General features: G+C 39.0%; 1 pseudogene; it reads right to left on the bottom strand.

The window, feature by feature from the left end:
- Positions 1-795: 795 nt before the first annotated feature.
- LOC121449199 lies at positions 796-23,700 on the bottom strand (annotated as a pseudogene).
- Positions 23,701-24,578: the final 878 nt, after the last annotated feature.

The raw sequence follows: 24,578 nt of genomic DNA on the forward strand, positions 1-24,578 counted from the left end.
ACCTGGGGATCACTGCACAGCTTGAAGGCAGCTCAAGGGAGGTTGAAGTGCCTTTTGAGACACTATTTCCTTCATGCAGCTTGTCTTGGAGTTCAGGCAGCTTGACTGGTGTCTGCTTCATGGTTGGTCTCAGTATCTTCTATGTGGCTCAGCTTGTCTAAAGTGTCAGCAGTCCTTTATTTCTGTGCTTCAGAAGCTTCTCTGTAGGACTGAATGTATTATCTCCCATTACAGCATCCCATTAGTTTATCTCTCTTTTAACCTCTGCATTTTAAAGAGGTTTCACCTCAGAGACTGATACACAGTAACCACTCCTGGCTATGAACTCAGATCTTGGCATGTTATCACCGAGCAGTAGCTCATTGCTTTTTGTCACACTAGTGGAATCAGCTCAGCTATCCACCAACTGACACATGGGTAACTGAAATGTAATATATAGCTACAAAAGTATATCTTAGTTGCAAATAAAAATGAAAGTGTGAAATTTGGATGTAAATGTAGGCAATGGAAAATATGGTAAGTGATGCCAACTAGGCCTCAAATGTTAAACATCACATTTTCTCCCATGTCAGTCTTAGCTTCAAACAAGTTTTCTGTGCTCAGAGGATACAAGTCAGGAAGCTAGAAATAGACAAGAGGGAGATGGAGGAAGAGAGGGTGGATAGTAGAATATGGGTGCCATGAAATAGGAAGGCAGGATACTGAGGGGAGAATGGTTCAAATATGTACTTTGCTGGTTGAGGCTGCTGGAAGGTCAACTCAAATAACACGCCCATGAAAAAGCTACATGGGAACCTATTGTTTTACAACCCAAGTAAAAAATACAAAAAGAACAGATAGTAGAATACATGTGCTATAATGTACTCTATATGTGCTATAATGTACAGTAAAGGTGCTGGATAATATAAGCTAGATGTTTAACTTAGATGAGGCAGGAAGGAGGAAAAGTGGGTGGATTAACCAAAAGTAAGGATGAATGGAGCTTTATGAAATCCCACTGTCTTATAAGTTAGTAGGAAATATAATTTTCAAAACTTTGAGCACAGGTGAATAATGCTGCTTCCACTCACAGGGCTACTAAATCCAATTCTCTCTACTAGGTACTGGTTATCTGCCTAGGACTTACTGGTCAAGGAGGTCCCAGAGGCACCCCAAATAAAACAGATTGCTTGGCCAACATAAATACATGATGTTATTAAAGACACCAAAGAGAAAAAGGATGCAATCTTGAACTTACCAGAAAATTCTCCCTCTTGGCTAGCTTTCACATGACTGAAGTCAATGGTCCCTGCATCCTACAATACCAACCTACAAACCAGGATGTGTGCACAGCACAAAACTGGCCCAACTGCTTAGGGACATAATCACCTGTCAATTTGATCTGTGGCTTGCTCCATTGAGGGGAATTTGCACCTTCTACTACAAACATGATCTAAAATCATGACTTGGGGAGTATAGGCCAAGGGCAGGACCTGATATTGCATTAATGATCATGTTAATTTCCATCAAAATATCAAAGTTTATAATTATCAATTCGCAGTACTCAACCTTAGTGAAAGAAGCCTGTTGCAACTGGTGGTGGGCGTTGCAGATTCATTTTGTGTTAGTCTGGGATAAATACCATCTCATAATTGCTGAGGGAAAAGTCCAACGAGACTCCTTTCACTCCATGAAGCTCTACTGGCAGCTATATTATTTTAGAATATTGAGTAAATACTACCTCATTTGTCCTCAAGACTTCAAAATTGGTGTATATATGCTCTTGGGGATTTCTTTTGTTGTTTTGTTTGAGGCAGGGTTTTTCAAGGCTGGACTTGAACTCACAGAATTCAGTCTACCTTTGCCTCCAGAGAGCTGGTATTAAAGACATGGAGGACCACACCCTTAGTCCTTGGAGATTTGTAAGCTGTGTGGGAGCATGCTCATGTTTTCAGTCACTTGCTATTCCTTTATAATTTCTCACCTTCTTGCTCTTTTTAAGGTTTGACTCCTATAAAAACTTTGAAGGTGAACAAAAAAAATGAGATATTATTAAAACATTTTCTTTCATAATGAATTCTTATGTCTACAATTTGAGAACTAGGTAAAGGATTTGTCAAATTGAATGCATTTCAAGGGTCGAATTTATAAAGAACAACACATGGGGATTATATATGGTACACCTGCAGATGGTTTCTCAAAACTATGAATTTTGTGATGAACATCAAAATTAGAGGTGCTCTTATTACAGCATTTTCTAGGGATTGCATATATGGCTTAGTGGTTGAAAGCACTAAATGCTATTCTAGAGAACCAGGGTTCAATTCCCAACACACACAGGGCTCACAATTTTCTGTTAACCCAGCTTCAGTGGATATAATGACCTCTTCTGGCCTCACCTAGCACCAGGCAAACATGCAGAATACAGAAATACTTGCAGGCAAAGCAATCATAAACATTAAGAAAAAACTTTTCAAAAGAAAATAAAAACTTTCCCATTACTTTTATAGAATTTTATTTAAAGATAAGCCTATAATATTTTTCTAAGATTTAGACCTCCATTCAAGGTATTCACAAGTTTCTTTATGTTTTTATTATATACTATTGGGATTTATAAGCAGAGAATAGCAGATAAATACTATGTCACATTATTTACAATGGTATTTTTCTCTTACAGTATGAATTTTCTGATGTCTTCTTTTTTTGGTTAGTGTTTTGTTGTTCTGTTTTTGCAGACAGGGATTTCTGTGTAGCTTTGGAGCCTGTCTTGGAACTCGCTCTGTAGATCAGGCTGGCCTTGCACTCACAATGATCCTGTCTGCCTCTGAATGTTATTTTTAAAGATGTGTGCTATCTCCACCCGGCCCAGTCTTTGCATTTGTAAGGATTTTCTGATCTGCTCTAAGATATACGCACCTTAATAAAAAAAAAAAAAAAGCCTTGTCACATTCCTTACATCTGTAAGGTCTCTCTCCAGTATGAACTCTCTGATGTGTTCTAAGATGAGAGTCCTAGGTTAAGGATTTGCCATCATACCTCTCAATTATAACGTTTCTCTCCAGTATGGATTCTGTAATGCCTTTTAAGATGTCATATTTCAAGAAATGACTTAACACAATCTTTGCATTCATACAATATCTCTAGAGAATGATTTTTATGATGCCTTTAAATGATTAATAGTGGGTAAAGAATCTGTGTCATGGTCATTGCATTTGTAAGGGTCCTCTCCAGTATACAGTCTGTAATGGCTTCTACAGTGTGAAAACTGATGTAAGACTTCGCCACAATACTTCATAATCAGAAGGTTCCTCAGCAGTATGGATTTTCTGATGTCTCCTGAAACTAGAATAGTGGGCAAAGGAGCTGTTACATTCCTCACATTTGTAAGGCTTATCTCCAGTATGCAATTTCTGATGGCTTTTGAGTGCTGAGGACTGAGGAAAGGACCTTCCACATTCTCTGCATTTGTAAGGTTTCTCCCCAGTATGAAGTCTTTGATGCGTTTTAAGACTTGAGCCCTGAGAAAAAGATTTGTTACATTCCTGACATTTGTAAGGCTTCTCTCCTGTATGCACGTTCTGATGGCTTTTAAGTGCTGACAAGTAACGAAATGACTTTCCACATTCTCTGCATACATAAGGTCTCTCTCCAGTATGAGTTCTTTGATGTGCTTTGAGATTTGTACACTGGGTGAAAGATTTGTCACAAACATTGCACTTATAGGGTTTCTTTCCAGTATGTATTCTCTGGTGCACAGAGAGGTTTGTGGAATTACTGAAGTATTTCCCACATTCCTCACACTGGTGTGATTTCTCTCTATTACAGATTGTTTGCTGCACAACACTGAATGCATTAGGAAAGGAATCAGCATATTCTCCCTGCCTGTGTTCTTTCTTTGCAGTGTAGATTCTCTGATCTTGAGTAATGCTGGATTTCTTGCAGTCTTTAGATTTGCAAGGTTCTTCTCCAGTGTGCATGCTTTCATGTCTGTCTGGGTTTGAAGAGTCAATTGAGTCCTCCCTGTGATTACCGCATCTGTAGTTATTAGAGTTTTCTGTAGCTTCACATGTTCTAGAAAGTGCACATGTGGATGGGTCATGAAGCATTTTGCCAAGCTCATTACACTGAGAAGACTCCTTTTCATTATTCACACGCTGATGGACAGGATCATATATGTAATCGTTCTCTGGAAAATGAGTACAGTTCAGATTAATAGGGCTTGTTCCAATAATAAACATCTGATGAGTGATTGTGTCTCACTATGTTCTCTATTACGATATGTCAACCAGCAACTATATATATATATATATATATATATATATATATATACATACATATGAATTATCCCCCAGAGTGACAGCCTTCAAGAAGAAGAAACAAATAACTGAGGAATCAGCAATTAGCTTTAGGATGGAGCTTACTGATTGATTATATTTAGAATACATGTGTCTATTTTAAAACGTTTTTTTCTGTGAAATTGTTAAAGAAGAGTTTACTACAATTCTAGGTTCACAGTGTTTGTACTTACTAATGTAAAGCAATGAAAAGTACTGTTCAGAAGACCAATTCCTTTGAAGACTAAAGGCTTACTTAAAAGAATCAAAGGAAAACTAAGTAGTGGTAGCACATTTGGACAAGTGGATCCTCTGTGAGTTTGAGAGGTTTGGTTTATAGAGGAAGTTCCAGGAGAGTCAAGGCTACAGAGTAAAATCTTGTCTTGAAGAAACAAATCAAAACAAAAAATATTTTAAAAACCTGTGACCTAGAGTAGTCTGTCCTGCCTGCACAATATGCTAGGGTAATGTTGGAACAGAAATTGTGGGAGTAACAAACAAATGTCTGCTTTAACTTAAGGTTCAATCCACAAGATGGAACCCATAGCCAATACTGCCTGGGTAACCAAGAAACAGAGAATAGGTAATCCTGAGACCTAGTGTAAATCAAAAACTACTTATGTGAAAAGAAAAAAAAAAATAGTATCAAAAAATTGCCTCCTGATGATATTCTTCTATACTCATAGCTTATTCAGTCATCAACAGAGAAGCTTCCCCCCGGCAGCAGAGAGAACAGATGTAGAGAACCACAGCCAGACAGTACATATAGAGAAAGTCTACATGAGATGTCTTCATCGACTCCTTCCCCTGAGAGCTCAGGGATCCATGCAGAAGAGGAGGTGAAAGGAGTCTAAGAGCCAAAGGGGATAGAGGACAACAAAAGATCGAGGTCCTTTGAACCAACTAGCCAAGTGCAAGTGAACTCACAAAGACAGAAGCAGCAAACACAGGGCCTACATGGATATGCACCAGGCTTTCTGCATATGTATTATAGCTATAAGCTTAGTATTATCAAAGGATTTCTGAGTGTGAGAACAAATGTATCTCTGATACTTGTACCTGTTCTTAGGACTCTTTTCCTTCTTGTCCAACTTCAATGATGGTTTTTGTTTTATTGTATTTTATTTTGTGATGCTTGGTTGTTATTTATTAGAAGCCTGCACATTTTTTTTGGGGGGGGGAGGCAGGTTTTGAGACAGGGTTTCTCTGAGTAATAGACCTGGATCCCCTAGAACAAACTTTGTAGACCAGGCTGGCCTGAAACTCACAGAAATCCACTAGAGAGCTGAGATTAAAGGTGTGCCTCACTATGTCTGGCTCCAAGCCTGATCTTTGTAATGAGAGACAGAAAGGGAGTAGATATTGAGGGAAGGCTAAATGGGGAGGAACTTGGAGGAATACAGGGAGGGAAAAGTATAACTAGGATATATTGTATGAGAAAAAAAAATCTATTTCAATGAAAGTGAAAAAACTGAAAAGGAACATGTGGCTGGAAATATTATATGCTACAGAGTTTCTGAATGCATCTTGAAACCAAAGTGAAAGGTGCTGGACACCTCTAACATGGAAAATGGAAAGAAAACAGCAAAATACTAAGAAAAGGTTCTTTTCTACTACCAAACTTTTCCTAATCTCCTGTTGTTTCCAAGACAGCCTAACAGAGAGTTTACAACTTAGAAAATCAGTACAAACAAAGCCTGAATTAGGAATTCTACAGCAAAATGTTCTCACCCACAGAGACTAGGTTGCTGTAATTCTCCAACATCACATCAATGTACAAAGTCCTCTGAGCAGAGTCCAGGCATTCCCACTCCTCCTGGGAGAAGTCCACAGTCACATCCCCGAAAGTCAACAGACCCTGAAATAAAAACTTACAGTGTGATCACGTGATACCAGGTAGAGCACTTTCCTAGATATAAGGAGACTTATACAAATCAGGAATGTGGATGAGCAAAGACAACTCCTCAAAAAGTTAATTTCTAATATAGTTGTATTCTACAAGGGCTTTCTAACTGACAACGGAATGCCACAACATTCTCACAACCAATATACATGAAACAATACACATTTAAGGTCTGGACAAGGTTATCTATCTGTTATGGATGCTGTGTTTATATCCTACAGGATAACAGTGGTACATATCTCAGAAGGAAAATTTATGATGAAGAAATGTGGTTTTAAATGCTGTGTCTGCAGAGCACGGTAAATTCTGACTCTGAATCAATCCTGTCTGTACGTGGGCCTTCCATAACTCACATAACTTACAGACTCAGTTGGGATGTCTAAACTCTAGTTCCAGTGCCACACCATTACAGAGAGAAAGGGTAGATATAGAAGGTAGAATTCATGACTGACTTTATAGTCAAAGAGTTTTGTTTTTGTTTTTTTTTTCACGGTAAGGAGTGTAACAAAACTGCATACTTGCTATTATATTAACATGTAAAATCATAAAAAATTTAGTTTATGAACTAATTTATAAGAATATTTAACCCACTACCAGACAGATTTTAAATCTGTATCAGCCATGTTTGACATAATCTAAAATTGTCCAACAGTATGCATAAGGAAACTTTGACAAATAACACTTTCAGAGGTTTAGAAGAAAATTTTACCATTGAAGAGCTATAAAAATTGAGGGAAGTCCAAAAGCACATTAAATAATAAATTTAAGTTACACCTAAGCATGTACACATATGAAGTAACTTGAATGTATTCAGGAATGACAGATTTCTAATGAATAAATGAATATAATAAATTATATGAGAATTATACTCATTTTTTATGCTTTGCAAATATAATAGAGCACAAAAAATGTCTCAGGAGAAAAATCTCAGCTATTGTGTCTGAATTTTGTAATCCTCAATATGTTCTTGTTAGCATTTAGGCTACATTGTCTAACAGAGTTTAGGTTAGTAGTGTTCATAATTCTTCCTTTATTTTTCTGGAAATGGAAACTAGTGACATATTTTGTCTGAGCCACGAGTCAGGATAGCAATGCAAACCTGAGGGTCAGAGCCCATTTCCCCAGTCTCCACTTTAAAACACTGTAGCTTCAGGCTAGGGAAGCAGAGCCATGATTCTTGCAGGAACTGACTAGAACAAAGCAATCATGAGGAATGTTCTTTCTGCACCAAATGTGATGCCTTATGCACATCAATCAGTCAATACTCCAAGACACCTTTATTGATGCATTCCACATGATGTTATATAATGATGTTATATATAAGGACTGCACAGAGGAATCCTGTTTGGTGCAAAAAGAAAAAGAGAAATAAAAAAGACCCTTGAACAGCCTAACCAAGTGAGTGATGTGAGCAGCCAATGTCCTGAGAAAAACAGATAGCAGGTTTCAACAAACACATGGACATATCATCACTGTTGTGATATTAAATACCAAAGAGAAATACAAGTAGACTATAATCAATCTGAGTTTACACTCAAGAACATCAATTTCATAACAAACTCAAACCACATGTTCCTGCCATGTTCTGCACTCCCTAGTGTACTTAAATCATTAGTATTATGAACAAAGCATTATTTTGTATTAAGAATCAAGATATGAGCTGGGCAGTGGTGGTGCACACCTTTAATCCCAGTACTTGGGAGGCAGAGGCAGAGGCAGGCAGATGTCTGTGAGTCCGAGGCAAGGCAGGTCTACAAGAGCTAGTTCCAGGACAGTATCCAGAGCTATCGAGAAATCCTGTTTCGAAAATACAAAAAAGAATCAAGATATAAATCTCTTTAATTCCATTATTTTAAGATGTTGTGGAAACTAGCCCATGTTTAATATGTGTTTTTATAATCATGATTCAAGGAAATGGGACAGATCCCATATGTAGAGCCTACATGGCACATAAACCAAAACAGACTAATAAATGCAAATGCAGTATTGTTGTAAGGAAGAGCTGCTTGTTAGTTTCCAGCTGCTCAGGCTCGAAATAATCACACAGAACCCATATTATTTGAATCAATGCTTGGTCCATTAGTTCTAGCTTCTTATTGGCTAACACTTATATCTTAATTTAACCCATTTCTAGTAAACTGTGTATCGCCACACAGCTGTGGCTTACTGGCTAAAGTTCCAATGTCTGTCTCCAGCAGGGTTACATGGCTTCTCCTTTACTCTGCCCTTCTTTTTCCCAGCCTTCGGTTTAGTTTTCCCTGCTTAGCTAGGCCTCCTCCTACACAGTATATTCACTATAGCAATGGGGCACCAACATGTATTTTTAGTTCATGTGTCACAGCTGAAATATTTTCAAAGTTACAGGTTATAAGTCAATGTGGAAAATTTTCCCTCAATAAATAAATAAATAAATGGTGGTAGGGTAGAATTACAAAAAGTGGTAGAATATATGTGGAATTATGGAATTGTATTGTATAGCTGCAATCATAAAGATGGCCTAGTATGGTCATAACAATAGAAGACTAACAGAATAAGATAGAGGTCCCAGAAAGCTATGCTTACTTAATATTTAATAAAGGAAGCAAAAAGAGATTATAAAAATATGGCCTTTACAACAAATGGGGCTGGCAAAACTGGATCCAATGGGAGAATGAAATTAGATTCTTACCTTTCATCATGCATAAAAATTCACTCAAAATGGACCAAAAACCTTAATTAAACCAGAAAAATAGAAACATAGGAACAGGGAATACTCATGAAGATCCTGGGATGGGCAAGGACTTACTGCTTAGAAAGAACATCATTAGCACAGGAACTGACCCAAGTATTAACAGATGGGCTACATGAATATAAGGAGTTTCTGTATGAAAACAGCAGAGCACAGACACCCCACAGGAAGGGGGAAAAATCTGTATCAGTGGTACTTTGGATAGTAGCTCATACCTAGAATTTATCAAGAATTATAGAAATCCAAGGAAAAAGAAATACCAATCAACAAATAGGAAAACTAACTGAATGGAAACTTTTCAAAGACTGGACAATTGGCCAATAAATATTAAAAAAAAAATGTGTGGAATCACTAAAATGTCATTATGGAAATGCAAACTAAAACTACATTGAAATACTGCCGTGAGGCAGGATAGTTGTCACCAACCAATCTGACAACAAACGTTAGAGGATATGGAGAGAAAGGAAGCTTCATTGACTGTTGGTGTGTGGATGTGTGTGAGGGTTGTGATATACATTAATACAGTCATTGTGGAAATCAGTTTGGAGAGTATTTAAAAAATTAGAGATGAAATTAATGTATAGCTCAGCTATTTCAGTTCTTGGCATATACCCAGAAGTCCATACCCCACTAAAAATCTATTTACACCCCATGTTTGCTGCTGCTTTATTCACCTTAGGAAAGTACTGGAATCATTCTAATTGTCTATCAACAGATGAATGGATAATCAAAGTGGTATACATATAAAATGGAATACTATTCAGGCGAAGAGAAAAATAGAATGAAAATCTACAAAAAAATGGTTGGACTTAGAAAGTGTAATAATGAAGTCATAGAGTGTCATAATGAAAGAAGCCATGTTTTCCCTCATATGCAGAATCTAGCCAATAATAGATATTTATGGAAACCATGTACATGTGGGCAAAGTAGAATATGGAAAATAGACAGTAAGAAAGGTTACATATTAGGGGTTGAGGCAGGACTGAATGTAGTTAAGGAACACCAGTTAGGAAAAAGGATATAAATGTAATTACATTTCTAGTTCTAATTCTGTCACTGGTTTTTATCTGTTTTGAGTGTGTTGGATAAGTTCATAAAAATATATTAGAGAGTGAAAAAATTCCCATGTGAGGCTGAAGAGCTTCCGCTCCCAATGACTACTCTAACTGCAAAACAGTATATTGAGTTGTATAGTCTTTGGGTCTGGTCAGATTTAGCAAGTGACTTTTGTTGTTTGTTTGCTTGCAACACTTTTTATATCAAAGTTAAAAAAATTATCAGAAAATTAGGATGTACATTATCTCAAACTTTTTTTTTTTAATTTGTAGAAAAAGAGAGGACACAACCACTGACCTGGGACAGATTAACTGGAGAATCAGTCATTTCTTACTGCTTCTCTTCTTCCAGTTTCTCTTTCAGGAGCAATGAACAGATAGCTTGGTAGACTTTCACATTGAGAGGTCAAAAAGAAAGAACAAAAATTAATACTGAAAGCTGTTAGACATGCCAAACCACATGAAAAGATCCAAGCAACAGAATATGAGCAGGTGTCTAGACAATGATCCCAAATCCAGGAGAACATGGAACAACCCTTAAAGTTTAGAAAAAAAATCACCATCAACAAGATTGTTGCAACTAGAAAAATACTCTCTTAAAATTGGTGTAGACCTAAGTGTATTTCAAGATAGTCTGGAATTAGCACAATTGATTTCACTAATGCAGCACTGAAGATAATAAATTAGAGGCAAAACATACACTGGAGAGTCAGAAGAATTATCCATGAGAACATGGGACATAATAAATTTCATGTGAAGAAGAGATAAACACAAGAGAACTGGGAAAGAAGCAAACGGCAGAAGTCCACCCTTTTGTCTGCGAGATCCTTGGCCCACCGAGAGTCCCTGCTCCTGTACTGGAGAGATCCATCCAGAGGGGTAAGTGTGTGCCCGCCCAGCTGTCCTGTCGGTCAGGGAACAGAGTACAGGGTCCTTTCAGCTACTGCTGCAGGGGCTTCTTTGTTCCACAGGAGCCTGCCTCCCCCAAGCCTGCCCTAATGTCTGAGAGGTCCTTGGCCCAGGAAGAGTTCCTGCTCCTGTACTGAAGAGATCCATCCAGGGGGGTAAGTGTGTGTGTCAGCCCAGCCTGACCGTCAGGGAACAGAGTACAGGGCCCCTCCAGCTCCTGCTGCAGGGGTTTCTTTGTTTGTTCCACAGGACCCTGCCTCCCCCAAGCCTGCCCTAACGTCTGCGAGGTCCTTGGCCCAGGAAGAGTTCCTACTCCTGCACTGAGGAGATCCATCCAGAAGGCACTTCTTTCCATCTGTGGGGTCCTTAGATCCACCACCACAGCCAGCTCCACTACCAACTGGTCCTAAGAGAGGGCAGACCAAGAAAAATCCCCAAGTACACAGTCAGTCACAGCAAAGATTGGACCAAGACGCCAATGCAAGAATTCCTCCAAGAACCTGAAAAGCGACATGACAACACCAGAATCCAGTGATCATGCAACAAGAAGACTTAAACACCCTATTCCAGAAGAAGTAGAAGAAATCGACTTTAAACGTAACATGATGGAAAGAAGAGATCCTTAAACAGGATGTAAAAACTCCTTTAAAGAAATGGATGAGAAGACAAACAAAAAGTAAGAAATGAATAAATCTCTCACAAATACCCAAGAAAAAGCAATCAAACAGGTAATGGATACAGTTCAAGACTTGAAAACTGAAATGGAGGTAAATGTAGAAAACACAAACTGAGGATATGGAAAATCTGGGTAAACGAACAGGAACTACAGAGAAAAGTATAACCAACAGAATACAAGAGATAGAAGAAATCTCAGAGGCTAAAGATACTATAGAGGAAATAAACTCATTGATTAAAGAAAACAGCAAATCCAACAAATTCTTAACACAAAACATCCAGGAAATCTGGGACACCATGAAAAGACCAAACCAAGGAATAATATGGGTAGAATAAGGAGAAGAGATACAGCTCAAAGGCCCAGAAAATATATTCAGCAAATTTATAGAAGAAAACTGTCCTAACCTAAAAAAGGATATTCCTATGAAGGTACAAGGAGCATACAGAACATCAAATAGACTGGATCAAAAAAAAAAAGAAATCCCCTTACCATATAAATCAAAACACAAAACATACAGAATAAAGAAAGAATATTAAGAGCTGTAAAGAAAAAAGGTCAAGTAACATATAAAGGGAAACCTATCAGAATTACACCTGACTTCTCAATGGAAACCATGAAAGCCAGAAAGTCTTGGATAGATGTGCTGCAGAAACTAAGAGACCATGGAATGCAAGGCCAGACTACTATACCCAGCAAAGCTTGCATTCACCATCAATGGAGAAAGCAAGAGATTCCTGGACAAAAACAGATTTAAACAATTCATAGCTACAAACTCAGCCTTACAGAAAGTACTAGAAGGAAAACCACAACCCAACAAAGCCAACAATACCCATAATAACACAGACATCTGACAACCCTCTACCAGCACAACTCAAATAAGGGAAACACACAAACACTACAATCAAAAAAATTAAATAAACAAATAACCAGAGTTAACAACCACAGGTCATTAATATCACTGGACTCAATTCACCTATAAAAAGCCACAGCTTAAGAGAATGGATACGAAAACAGGACCCAATACTCTGCTGTTTACAAGAAACATACCTCAACCTCAAAGACAGAAACTACCTCAGAGTAAAGGGTTGTGAAAAGGTTTTATAATCATATGGACCTAAGAAACAAGCAGGTATGGCTATCCTAATATCTAACAAAATTGATTTCAAACTAAAATCAGTCAGAAGAGATCAAGAAGGACACTACTCATAAGAGGAACAATTCATTAGGATGAAGTCTCAATCCTGAATATCTACGCCCCTAATAAAAAAGAACCCACATATGTAAAAGAAACATTACTAGAACTCAAATCACACATCAAACTCCACACTCTAATAGTAGAAGATTTCAATACTCCTCTCTCACCAATGTACAGGTCAACCAGACAGAAACTTAACAGAGAAATAAGAGAACTAACAGATGTAATGAATCGAATGGACAAATCAGACATCTATAGCACATTCCGCCCAAACAGAAAATATACCTTCTTCTCAGCATCTCATGGAACTTTCTCAAAAATTGATCACATAATCGGTAACAAAGCAAACTTCCACAGATACCAAAAAAAATTTTTAGTAACCACCTGTGTCTTATCGGATTACCATGGAATAAAGTTAGAATTCAACAACAATTCTACCCACAGAAACCCTACAAACTCAGGGAAACTGATCAGTCACCTACTGAACCACACCTGGGTCAAGGAAGAAATAAAGAAATTAAAGTCTCCCTTGAATTCAATGAAAATAAAGAAACAACATACTCAAACTTATGGGACACTATGAAAGCAGTGCTAAGAAGAAGTTCATAGCACTAAGTACCCACATAAAGAAAACAGAGAAAGCTCACATTAAAGACTTAACAGCATACCTGAAAGCTCTAGGAAAAAAAAAAAAGAAGCAGACTCACCCAGGAGGAGTAGAAGACAGGAAATAATCAAACTGAGGGCTGAAATCAACAAAACAGAAACAGAAAACAATCCAAAGATTCAATGAAACAAAAAGCTGGTTCTTTGGAAAAAAAAAAAAAATCAACAAGATTGACAAACCCCTATCCAAACTAATTAAAAGGCAGAGAGAGAACCCACAAATTAACAAGATCAGAAATGAAAAGGCAGGCATAACCACAAACACTGAGAAAATTCAGAAAATTATTAAGTCTTACTACAAAAGCCTGTATGCCACAAAATTGGAAAATGTAAAAGAAATTAACATTTTTTTAAGATAAGTACCATCCACCAAATTAAATCAAGACCAGGTGAACAATTTAAATAGACGTATAAGTCGCGAGGAAATAGAAGCTGACATCAAAAACCTCTCAACCAAAAAGAGCCGAGGACCAGATGGTTTTGATGCATAATTCTACCAGAACTTCCGAGAAGAGCTAATACTTTTACTCCTTAATGTGTCTCACATAATAGAAACAGAAGACTCATTGCCAAACTCTTTTTATAAAGCTACATAAAACCTGATATCAAAACCACACACAGACTCAACCAAGAAAGAGAATTACAGACCAATCTCATTCATGAACATTGACGCAAAAATTCTCAATAAAATACTGGCAAACCAAATCCAAGAACACATCCAAAAAAATTATACATTATTATCAAGCAGGCTTCATCCCAGAGTGTCGTGGCCCATGAGGGTCCAAGATAAATTCTCTGATTCCCTAACCCGGCTGAAACGGAGTCGCGAGGAAAAGAACCGACACAGCTTACACTGTCATCATGGAAACGGCCAGAATCTCCGCTTATTCTCCAAACATTTTATATACCCACACCAAATTGAGCGGGGGAGGGGGGGTTGGGGGGGGGAGACGACACGGACGGGGGACGACACATTACGCCATCACCTAGGCAACTCTTAAAACAACTCAAATGTATCTCCTCTACACATAACATAAACGAGATAGCCACAAATACCATAAATATTTTTGAGTAACTGTAATCACACAAATTGAAAAACCTGTATAACAAGAACTTTAAATCTCTGAAGGAAGAAATTTAAGCCATCAGAAAATTGAAAGACCTCCTATTCTCTTGTAAAGATAGCACCAATCATAGCAAAATTGACAATGTTACTGAAAGCAATCAACAGATCTAATGTAAATGTCCATTAAACTTGTAACAAAATTTTTTAGACTTTGAAAAAACAATCCTCAACCTTGTGAGAAAAGACAAAAACTCAGGCTAGCCTGAACAATCTTAAAATCCTGTACAATCAAGGAACTTCCGAATGCATCACAATCTCTGACTTTAAACTTTACTACAGAGGCACAGTACTGAAATCAATCCACCTTCGATACGAATTCACTTGCCTACAAACAGCATAATTTTGACAAAAAGGCAAAATTGTGAAATGGAAAAGCATTTTAACCTGCTTATCTCAGAGGCTACTTTAATTTAAACCTGGCTTTTTTCTTTCAGTTGAAGCCGCTCTGCACGGCAGGGGGTAGGACATAGGCTCACTTTGTTAGACTGCCTTCCTGAGCTCTGGTGGGCGGATTTTTTAAAACTATTTTTTATTTTAACTTGTAAATCATAAAATTAGGAGAATTTCTGAATCCTCTCCTCTGTTCTATAGACTGTGTGAGGTTAAATTTGCTCTCTAAACTTAATTTTGCTCCTCCTTGCCTTTTACTTACAGGTGGGTTAGATTAACTGGCTACTGTGAGCACGTGGCACCTCAATCTCAGCGGTAATTTGGTGATTCTTGGGCCAAAAGTCATTTTTTCTTACCTTTCTTACTCATTTAGCAAGCAATAAACGTTGCAATTCTGTATCTATCACGCTTACAGATTCTCAATATCTCTGCCATTGTTCTGCTCCATTCTAAATTACCAACATATATAACTGGATAATTTTTCCTTATCCTACATCTGACTTATATACAGATTTTTACTCCCGATTTAAATTTTGTCCCGCTTTTCTACATTTCTTTCTCTATTTTACATCTCTAGTTCTGAGCGCTCACTACTCACGCATCCACCGATTTTTTTTTCTCGCGGGTTCCTCACGTCTGGTCACTTCTTCCTTGCTTTTTGGGAAACGCAGATCAGCCTGGTGTTCTCCTCCGTGCTTTGTTCGGTTTCCCTCTGGGATCCAGCGCTCAGCATTTACAGTCTCTCTCGTGTTGTCCCTTCTCCGGGGTCATGGAGTATGGCCGTCAGCACCGCGTTCCTTTTCGTACTTCTTCCTCCGGCCTTCGTCTCGGGGTTCAGTAGTCAGCTCCACGATGTCTTTAATCTTGGGGTTCAGTGGTCAGCCCCACGTTATCTGGCACCAATTATGTCATGGCCCGTGAGGGTCCAACATAAATTCTCTGATTCCCTAACCCGGCTGGAACGGAGTCGCGAGGAAAAGAACTGACACTAAGAGCTTACACCGTCATCTTGGAAAAGGCCAGAATCTCCTTTTATTCTCCAAACATTTTATATACCCACACCATATGGGGGAGGGGGGGAAACGACACGACACGTTACACCATCACCTAGGCAACCAGGTGCCTGGGCTCAAGTCACATCCGCCTCTCGCAGTAAGGTAGGCCCTGATTTAGCATCTCTATAAGACACCTTCCAAATTACAAAAGGAAGGAAGCACCAAACCTCTGAACTCCTAAATCATCAGCTTCAGTCAAACACCTCTTCTCAGGTAATCCACATTCTAACAAAAGAAGCTAGGAGCAGACATCCTGGCTTTTGTTAAGGGCAGAGACAGCTTGTCTGCAGAGTTATGTGATCAGCTTGGACAGGGGAAATGGCTTTTGTGCCATATCGAAATATGGGCTCACACCAGAGATGCAGGGCTGGTTCAACATATAAAAATCTGTCAATGTAGTCCATTATATAAATAAAGTGAAAGAAAAAAACATATGATCATTTCATTAGATGATGTAAAAGCATTTGACAAAATTCAACACCCCTTTATGATAAAGGTCTTGGAGAGATTAGGGATACAAGGCCATACCTAAATATAATAAAAGCAATATACAGGAAGCCGACAGCTAACATTAAATTAAATAAAGAGAAACTTAAAGCCATTCCATTAAAATCAGGAACAAGACAAGGCTGTCCACTCTTTCCATACCTCTTCAATATAGTGCTTGAAGTTATAGCAATAGCAATAAGGCAACATAAGGAGATCAAGGGGATTCGAATTGGAAAGGAAAAAGTCAAACTTTTGTTATTTGCAGATGATATGATAGTCTATATAAGTGACCCCCCCAAATTCTATCAAAGAACTCCTACAGCTGATAAACACCTTCAGTAATGTGGCAGGATACAAGATCAACTCAAAAATATCAGTAGCTCTCTGATACAAAAAGAATAAAGAAGCAGAGAGGGAAATCAGAGAAACTTCACCTTTCACAATAGCCACAAATAGCATAAAGTGAAGTGAAAGATCAATTTGACAAGAACTTTAAGTCTTTGAAGAAGGAAATTGATGATGATACCAGAAAATGGAAAGATCTCCCATGCTCTTGGATGATAGGATCAACATAGTAAAACTGGCAATTCTCCCAAAGGCAATCTATAGATTCAATGCAATCCCCCATCAAAATCCCAACAAAATTCTTCACAGACCTTGAGAGAACAATAATTGACTTTATATGGAAAAACAAAAAACCCAGGATAGCCAAAACAATCTTATACAATAAAAAGTACTTCCAGAGGCATTACCATCCCTGACTTCAAACTCTATTACAGAGCTATAGTAATGAAAACAGCTTGGTATTGGCATAAAAACAGAGACATTGACCAATGGAATCGAATCAAAGACCCAGATATTAATACACAAACCTATGAACACCTGATTATTGACAAAGGAGTTATTTTCGCATATACAATGGAAGAAAGAAAGCATCTTTAACAAATGGTGCTGGCATAACTGGATGTCAACCTGTAGAAGAATGAAAATAGATCCATCCATATCTATTACCATGCACAAAAAACTCAAGTCCAAATGGATCAAAGACCTCAATATAAATCTGACCACATTGAACCTGACAGAAGAGAAAGTGGGAAGTAGTCTGCAACACATGGGCACAGGGGACCACTTTCTAATTATTACCCCAGTAGCACTGACAATAAGAGCAACAATGAATAAATGGGACCTCTTGAAACTGAGAAGCTTCTGTAAAACAAAGGACATTGTCATTAAGACAAAAAGGCAACTTACTGAATGGGAGAAGATCTTCAACAACCCTGCATCAGACAAAGGCCTGATCTCCAAAATATATAAAGAACTCAAGAAACTAGACATTAAAATTCTGAATAACCCAATTTAAAAAAAATGGGGTACTGAACTGAACAGAGAATTCTAATAGAGGAAGTTCAAATGGCTAAAAGATACTTAAGGTTATGCTCAACATCCTTAGCAAACAGGGAAATGCAAATCAAAATAACTTTGAGAAATACCATCTTACCCCTGTCAAAATGGCCAAAATCAAAAACACCAACGATAACCTATGCTGGAGAGGATGTGGAATAAGGGGAACACTCATTCATTGCTGGTGGGAATGTAAACTTGTGCAACCACTTTGGAAATCTGTGGTGGTTTCTCAGGAAACTGGGAGTCAAGCTACCTCAGGATCCAGCAATTTCACTCTTGGGAATATACCCAAGAGATGCCCAATCATACTACAAAAGCGTTTGTTCAACTATGTTCATAGCAGCACTATTTGTAATAGCCAGGACCTGGAGACGACCTTGGTGCCCCTCAATGGAAGAATGGATAAAGAATGTGTGGCACATCTACACATTAGAGTTTTACTCAGTGGTAAAAAAAAAAAATAAATAACATCTTGAATTTAGCATGCAAATGGATGGAAATAGAAACCCCTATACTGAGTGAGATAACCCAGACCCAAAAAGATGAATATGGTATGTACTTAATCATTAGTGGACTCTAGCCATAAACAAATGACATTGAGCTTATAGTTCATGATCCTAGAGAAGCTAAATAATAAGGTGAACCCAAAGAAAAACATATATAGATCCTCCTGAAAATAGGAAGCAGACAAGATCACCAGGCAAAAGATGGGAGCATGGGGGTAGGAGTAGAGTGGAGGTAAGGGGAGAAAGATGGGAGAATGGGAGGATTGGGGAAACCTTGGGGGAGTGGGATGGTTGAGATGGAGGAAGAGTGGATATGGGAGCAGGGAAGAAGATATCTTAATTAATGTAGCCATTTTAGGGTTGGCAGGTGTCCAAACGGATGTCCCCAGCTAGGTCCTTGGGCAGCAGAGGAGAGGGTGCCTGCATTGGCCTTCTCCCATAGCCACACTGATGAATATCTTGAATACCACCATAGAACCTTCATCCAGCGATGGATGGAGATAGAGACAAGAGACTCACATTGGAGCACTGGACTGAGCTCCCAAGTTCCAGATGAAGAGCTGAAGGAGGGAGAAGATAAGCAAGGAACTCAAGGCTGTGAGGGGTTCGTCCACCCACTGAGACTGTGTGATTGATTGATCGAATGGGAGCTCGCCAAGGCCAGCTGGACTGGGATTGAACGAGCATGTGATAAAACTGGACCCTCTGAATGTGGCTGACAATGGGGGTTGACTGAGAAGCCAATAATAATGGCATTGGGATTTGATTCTACTACATGTACTGGCTTTTGGGATCCTAGTCTGTTTGGATACACACTTTCCTAGGCCTGGATGGGGGGGTGAGGGGGGGGGAATGGCCTTGGATTTCCCACAGGGCAGGGTATCCTGCCTTCTCTTAGCACTAAAGGGGCTGGGGAGAGGGTGAGTTGGCAGGGAAATGGGAGGAGGGGAGGAGGTGTAAATTTTGAATGGTATTATTTATAAAGCAATAAAAAAAAGGAAAAAAAAAGCAAACAGCAATATCTCAGGGAAGGAAGAATACTACCAATAATCCAAACAGCAGCAACATAAAAAACAAAAAGCACAGAGAACACACACTCTTTGAACAATATATTTAGCCACTCTGGAAATCAATATAGAGAATCCTCAATTAAACAAATAAATCCTCATGTTAAAGAAGTCAAGCACATGACGTAGCTGTTCAATTCCTTGGCATATGTTCAAAGGACTCAACCCCCTCCTACTCCACAGATATTTGCTCAGCCCTGTTCATTGCCACTCTACTCACAATAGCCACAAAGGAGAAGCAACCTAAATGTCCTTCAGCTGACAAATGGATAGTGAAAATATGGTACATATACAATATGAAACATAATTCACCTGTAAAAATTGAAATCTTGAGCTTTGAAGTTGAATGGCTGGATCTTACTGAGTGAGGTAACTCAGACCCAGAAAGACATCGCGTGTTCTCTCTCATAGGAAGTTCCTAGCTCCTAATCTTCAGATGTGAATCCATAAGCTGGAGTGACTGCAGTAACCAGGAAAATAAAAAGGGACCACTGTTAGGTGTGGGGAAGATAACAGGCAGGGGAATAACAAGGAACGAATGATCTGAAGGAGGAAAAAGAAAAACAGGGAAGACTTAATTATGAACAGGGACAAATATAAACACAAAAGGAGCGGGGTAAAATAACAGTAAGGATGTCTAAAAAGTCAAGAAAAATCAGACTATTATCATCTACCTAAAAATGCCTATAATACATATAGGTCTGTATACATATCCATTTAGTGTGTAAATAAAGAGTTCTCATCTGGATTGATAATGCTCCTCACAGGGGCATAGATTTTCTAAAAAACCACTAACACCAGGTAAAAGAAGCCTACTTTGAAATTGTTGATAACAGCTGTCCAAGACATCCCCAAAACATTACAAGCTATTGTTGTTGCCCATGTTTGCTTCCCAAAGGTAAAAGATCAGTACCCATTGTTGAAGAAGCCATGTACTTTGGACGGAAAAAAAAAAAAAAAAGACTAGTATGGTTTTATACCATTTTCTATTAACAATTAAGTGCTAGAGAGATAGCTTGATGGTTAAAAGCACCTATTATTCTTGCATAAACTCAGGTTCCATTCCTTGAATGTACACTGTGCCTCCCAACTGTCCATAACCACAATTCTAGCATGCCCATGAAATACAGTCAAAGCTCCAGTCATCCTTGTGTGATTCCAGATGACACCGCAGATCCACACAACTAACAGTACCATGAGAGTTGACGAAGACAAACAGCCCAATGCACTAGAGCATCAGATTCAGAACCTGCCCAATAGCAATGACCATGTGAATGTTACCAAAATACCATGAACTTGTGTTGTAGACTGGACAGCCTCTTCAAATAGTGGTATTCGGAAAAGTATCTATTTGCATAAAAAAACATGAACCTGGCTTCAATTTTCTCCTCCACACAAAGAACCACAGACTTCATGTCCTGAAACCATGAACCTTGCAGAGTAACACAAAGGGACAACACTTGATACACCAGCAGGAACTGACAAACAATACTGTGCACAATAAAAAACATCCAGGGAAAGGGTAATAATTAAAAGTATGAAGAGACGGGCTACACAGCAGATACATTTATTAGATATCTACTTATACTACCATGGATAAAATCCCACAATCTACCAAAAATTACAAAGGAAGCAAATGACAATACAATCAATAAACAAGCAAATGAATTAATAGACTGTGGTCAACAGCAGTCGAATGGCCAACATGTATATATTAAAAAGTGCAACAGTGTAGATCATAAGATAATGTAAATTCAATATACAGAAATTCTCTCCAGTCAATGATCACACTCAAGTTCCTAAATAATAACAAATGCATTTCTTTCAGTAATTTCTTGAAATATAAATGGATATTATTCCCTAAGCAAATGATATAAACAGATTTAAGCATTCAAAAAAAGGACAGCTGAGAAAGCATGTATTTTCTACCAAATTTCATTTCACTTTTAAAGATGCAAAAAACTGAGAAAGAAGGAAGGTTTTCAAAAATAATGCCATGATTATGAACAGCTGTTAAAGACAACTGATGATTATCATTACAATGGTGACAGAAAAATAAAGAAAAAAGTATCCAAATACAAATTAAACAGTATTAACAAATGATAAAATGATCCATTAGATAGAAAGTCCTTGATCAACACAGGTGCATGTCACAAAACGTAGTATACAGACATACACAGTGACAAAAACAGGAGAATATATACAACATGTAAAAACTGGCACACTGCCTCATTTTCTTTTCAAACACAAGACAACCTAGAAGGAGGTCTGACTTCTCTAAGACTCCAAGCAATTCCTCTACCAATGCTATTTGCATGTCTTACAGAAAGTAATTCCGAAAAGTACCAAGGAAAAGAAAAGAACCAGAAAATACCAAGAGGGCCAAATTTAGAGGTGATCTCACAGTATATTACAATTATAGCAATGGAAACCACTTGGAATGGTTATGACCCCAAGACAACAGGAGATCCATAGAAAGGCAGTGTAGATGGAGTTATATAGCACGTTTTCTAACTGGTCTTAATAATAAAAACCTGGAGTTAGATATTAGGGGGTGAAAGCTGAAAGATCAGAAAACAGAGCAGCCAGCCACTAGTTCTTACCTCTACGAAATCCCCAGGTTGAATGGGGTATTCTGTCTCTACAAATCCACAGACTGAATGCCCTGAGCTCCTGTCTCATCCTGCTTTATATTCCTCTCTCGGCCCAGCCATATCCCTTCCTGTCTCCGCCTCCATAGTGTTGGAATTAAAGGTGTATGAGTCTCAAATACTGGGATTAAAGATGTGAGCCACCACAGCCTGGCTCTGTTTCTGTTTTGTACTGGATCAATCTCATGTAGCCCAGGGTAGCCTTGAACTCACAGAGATCTGTCTGCCTTTGCCTCCTGAGTGCTGGGGTTGAAGGTGTGTTCCACCACAGCCTGGCCTCAATGGTTAACTAGTGACTTGCTCCCCGCTCTATATTCATGTAAGCTTTATTTGTTAAAGCACAAACAAAATATCACCACAAAGTTAAACAGTCTGTAAATATATTTCCGGATTCTTTTCAAAAACTCTGTTGGCATTATTTTCAGGAACAGACATTAACACTAAGATGTAGAGAATGTGCTAGAATACCAAAGCTTCAAAATTCTGAAAATAATCCTAGAGGCATTTTCATTATTTTATAATATACTAAAATCATAGAAATGAAAACCAATTATGATGGCATGATCAATGATGTGAATGCAGTAAGGACAGCATCACTCACATGTATGGTCAAATACAATTTTGACTCCATTATCAATTCTTCTGTGGAAAGTCTTCTTGTGCCTACAATAGGCTAATCATGAGGATTTCTGTCTCCATGGATGTCTTCAAAATTATTTCTAGTGAAAGTGAATGTGGCAAATCTGATCTCATGTCCCACTTCCACATTGACTTGAACCCCTTGCCGCCAATCCCTCCACCATACCTGGATCCTGGTCTCCTCTCTCTCTCTCTCTACCTTCCTGATCTCTTTGTTCTGCTGCACAGGGGAGCAGGTCTGGGTGATCAGTGAGACCTGCACATGAGAAAAAGATTGTTCAGAAATCATCTGAATTTCTAAGAGTACCGTGCTCAGTAGAAAAAGAGAGGGTTCTACAAGTGATTCCCTGATTGAGATGCAGGGTTAGAACAATGCAAATATTTAGAAAGCATTTTCAGAGAGTATAACTTGAATCCCAAACTCAAGCACAGCTCAGTTCAAACTCAGGGGCAGGAATTAAAGTAAATAAATGATTTGAGTGATAATATTATACACAAATGAATTAGTGAATTTATCAAGGACCAAACATGATGGAAGTCTTAGATCTCTCAATGGGCACAAACATGCTGAGTAATTTGCCAAAAAGCCCCGAGGAAGAGCAAGGGAGACTCCAAGCAAACTGTTCTCACCCACAGAAACCAGAATGCTGCAATTCTGCAATATCGTCTCTGTACAAAATATTCACAATATTACAAAATATCCAAAAGAATATTTTGGAAACCAGAAGGTTAAACAAGAAAAATCAGGATTAGTCCAGTGCAGATGATCTAAAATTTAACGACGAGGGTAAGATATTCACAACAATATTTCACAGCTGGCTTCCTTGTGAGCAGCAGAGAAACTGCTCGCACCCTGGTCCCTTTCCTCCTGGGTCCCAGCCCCGCAGCTCTTCCAACCTGGGAGGTTCCAGGGCCGCCGGGCTGCGGTTCCCCCCACTGCGAAGCTGACTTTCCCAGGCCGCCCCCCTCGGCGACTGCCGCTCCGGGGAGTTTTCGCGTCCCCTCGACACCCCGCCGCGTCGTCTACACCTAGGTCAGCCACACGCGATTGCCCACGGTGCAGGTCTCGGAGGAATCACAGGGAATCCACACTTACAACTTCTGGCTTTGGCTCCTCAGCTCAACTTACCGAGCTTTAGCAACCACACTTCCCAGCTTCCTTTACGTTACTATTCTAACCCCTCCGACTTACGCACTTCCTCTACACCTCACCAATGGCCAACAACATCCTCCATCTGCTGTTTCCGGTTGTGTGTCCCCGGTCCCAGAGAGGACTCGTCCCTCCCACTCCGTCTCAGGCTGCCTTCCACACAGCTCCTGCTGTCAGGCTGCCCTGGACCCGCTCTGCACAGCTCCCCTCATGCTTGCTGCCAGCCTAGAGCAGAAGTGATCTAGGAGGACGCTGCATCCCGGTATTACCCCACAGTGAGTTCTGAACCTTTCAGATGAAAAGACAGGCAGACTAGCCTCGACATGACGACCAGCCCCCCGGGCTACATACACAAATGATAACTGCCTAAATTCAGGTGCCAGAGTCCCATCCCCAACACAGACATGAGAAACCAAAACAAAATACTGTAATTGGGTCGTGGGGATAGACGTTTCACGAAGTTGAATTTTGAAAATAGGTGTGTCAAGAAGTCAATTGTCAGCCCATTACTAACAACTCAGGGCTGAGTTCATCCCGCGTTGTACAGCTTTCACGACTAGATGGTGGTCTTGTCATTTTACCCACTCGGGAACAAGTTAGTCTTCTGGGAATCAGGCTAAAGGTGCTTTGAGATAAAACTTAAGACTCCCTCTGCC

Source organism: Microtus oregoni, unplaced genomic scaffold (assembly GCF_018167655.1).
Source record: "Microtus oregoni isolate MIOR12 unplaced genomic scaffold, Mior012 000006F_ref0000085, whole genome shotgun sequence".
Lineage (NCBI taxonomy): Eukaryota > Metazoa > Chordata > Mammalia > Rodentia > Cricetidae > Microtus > Microtus oregoni.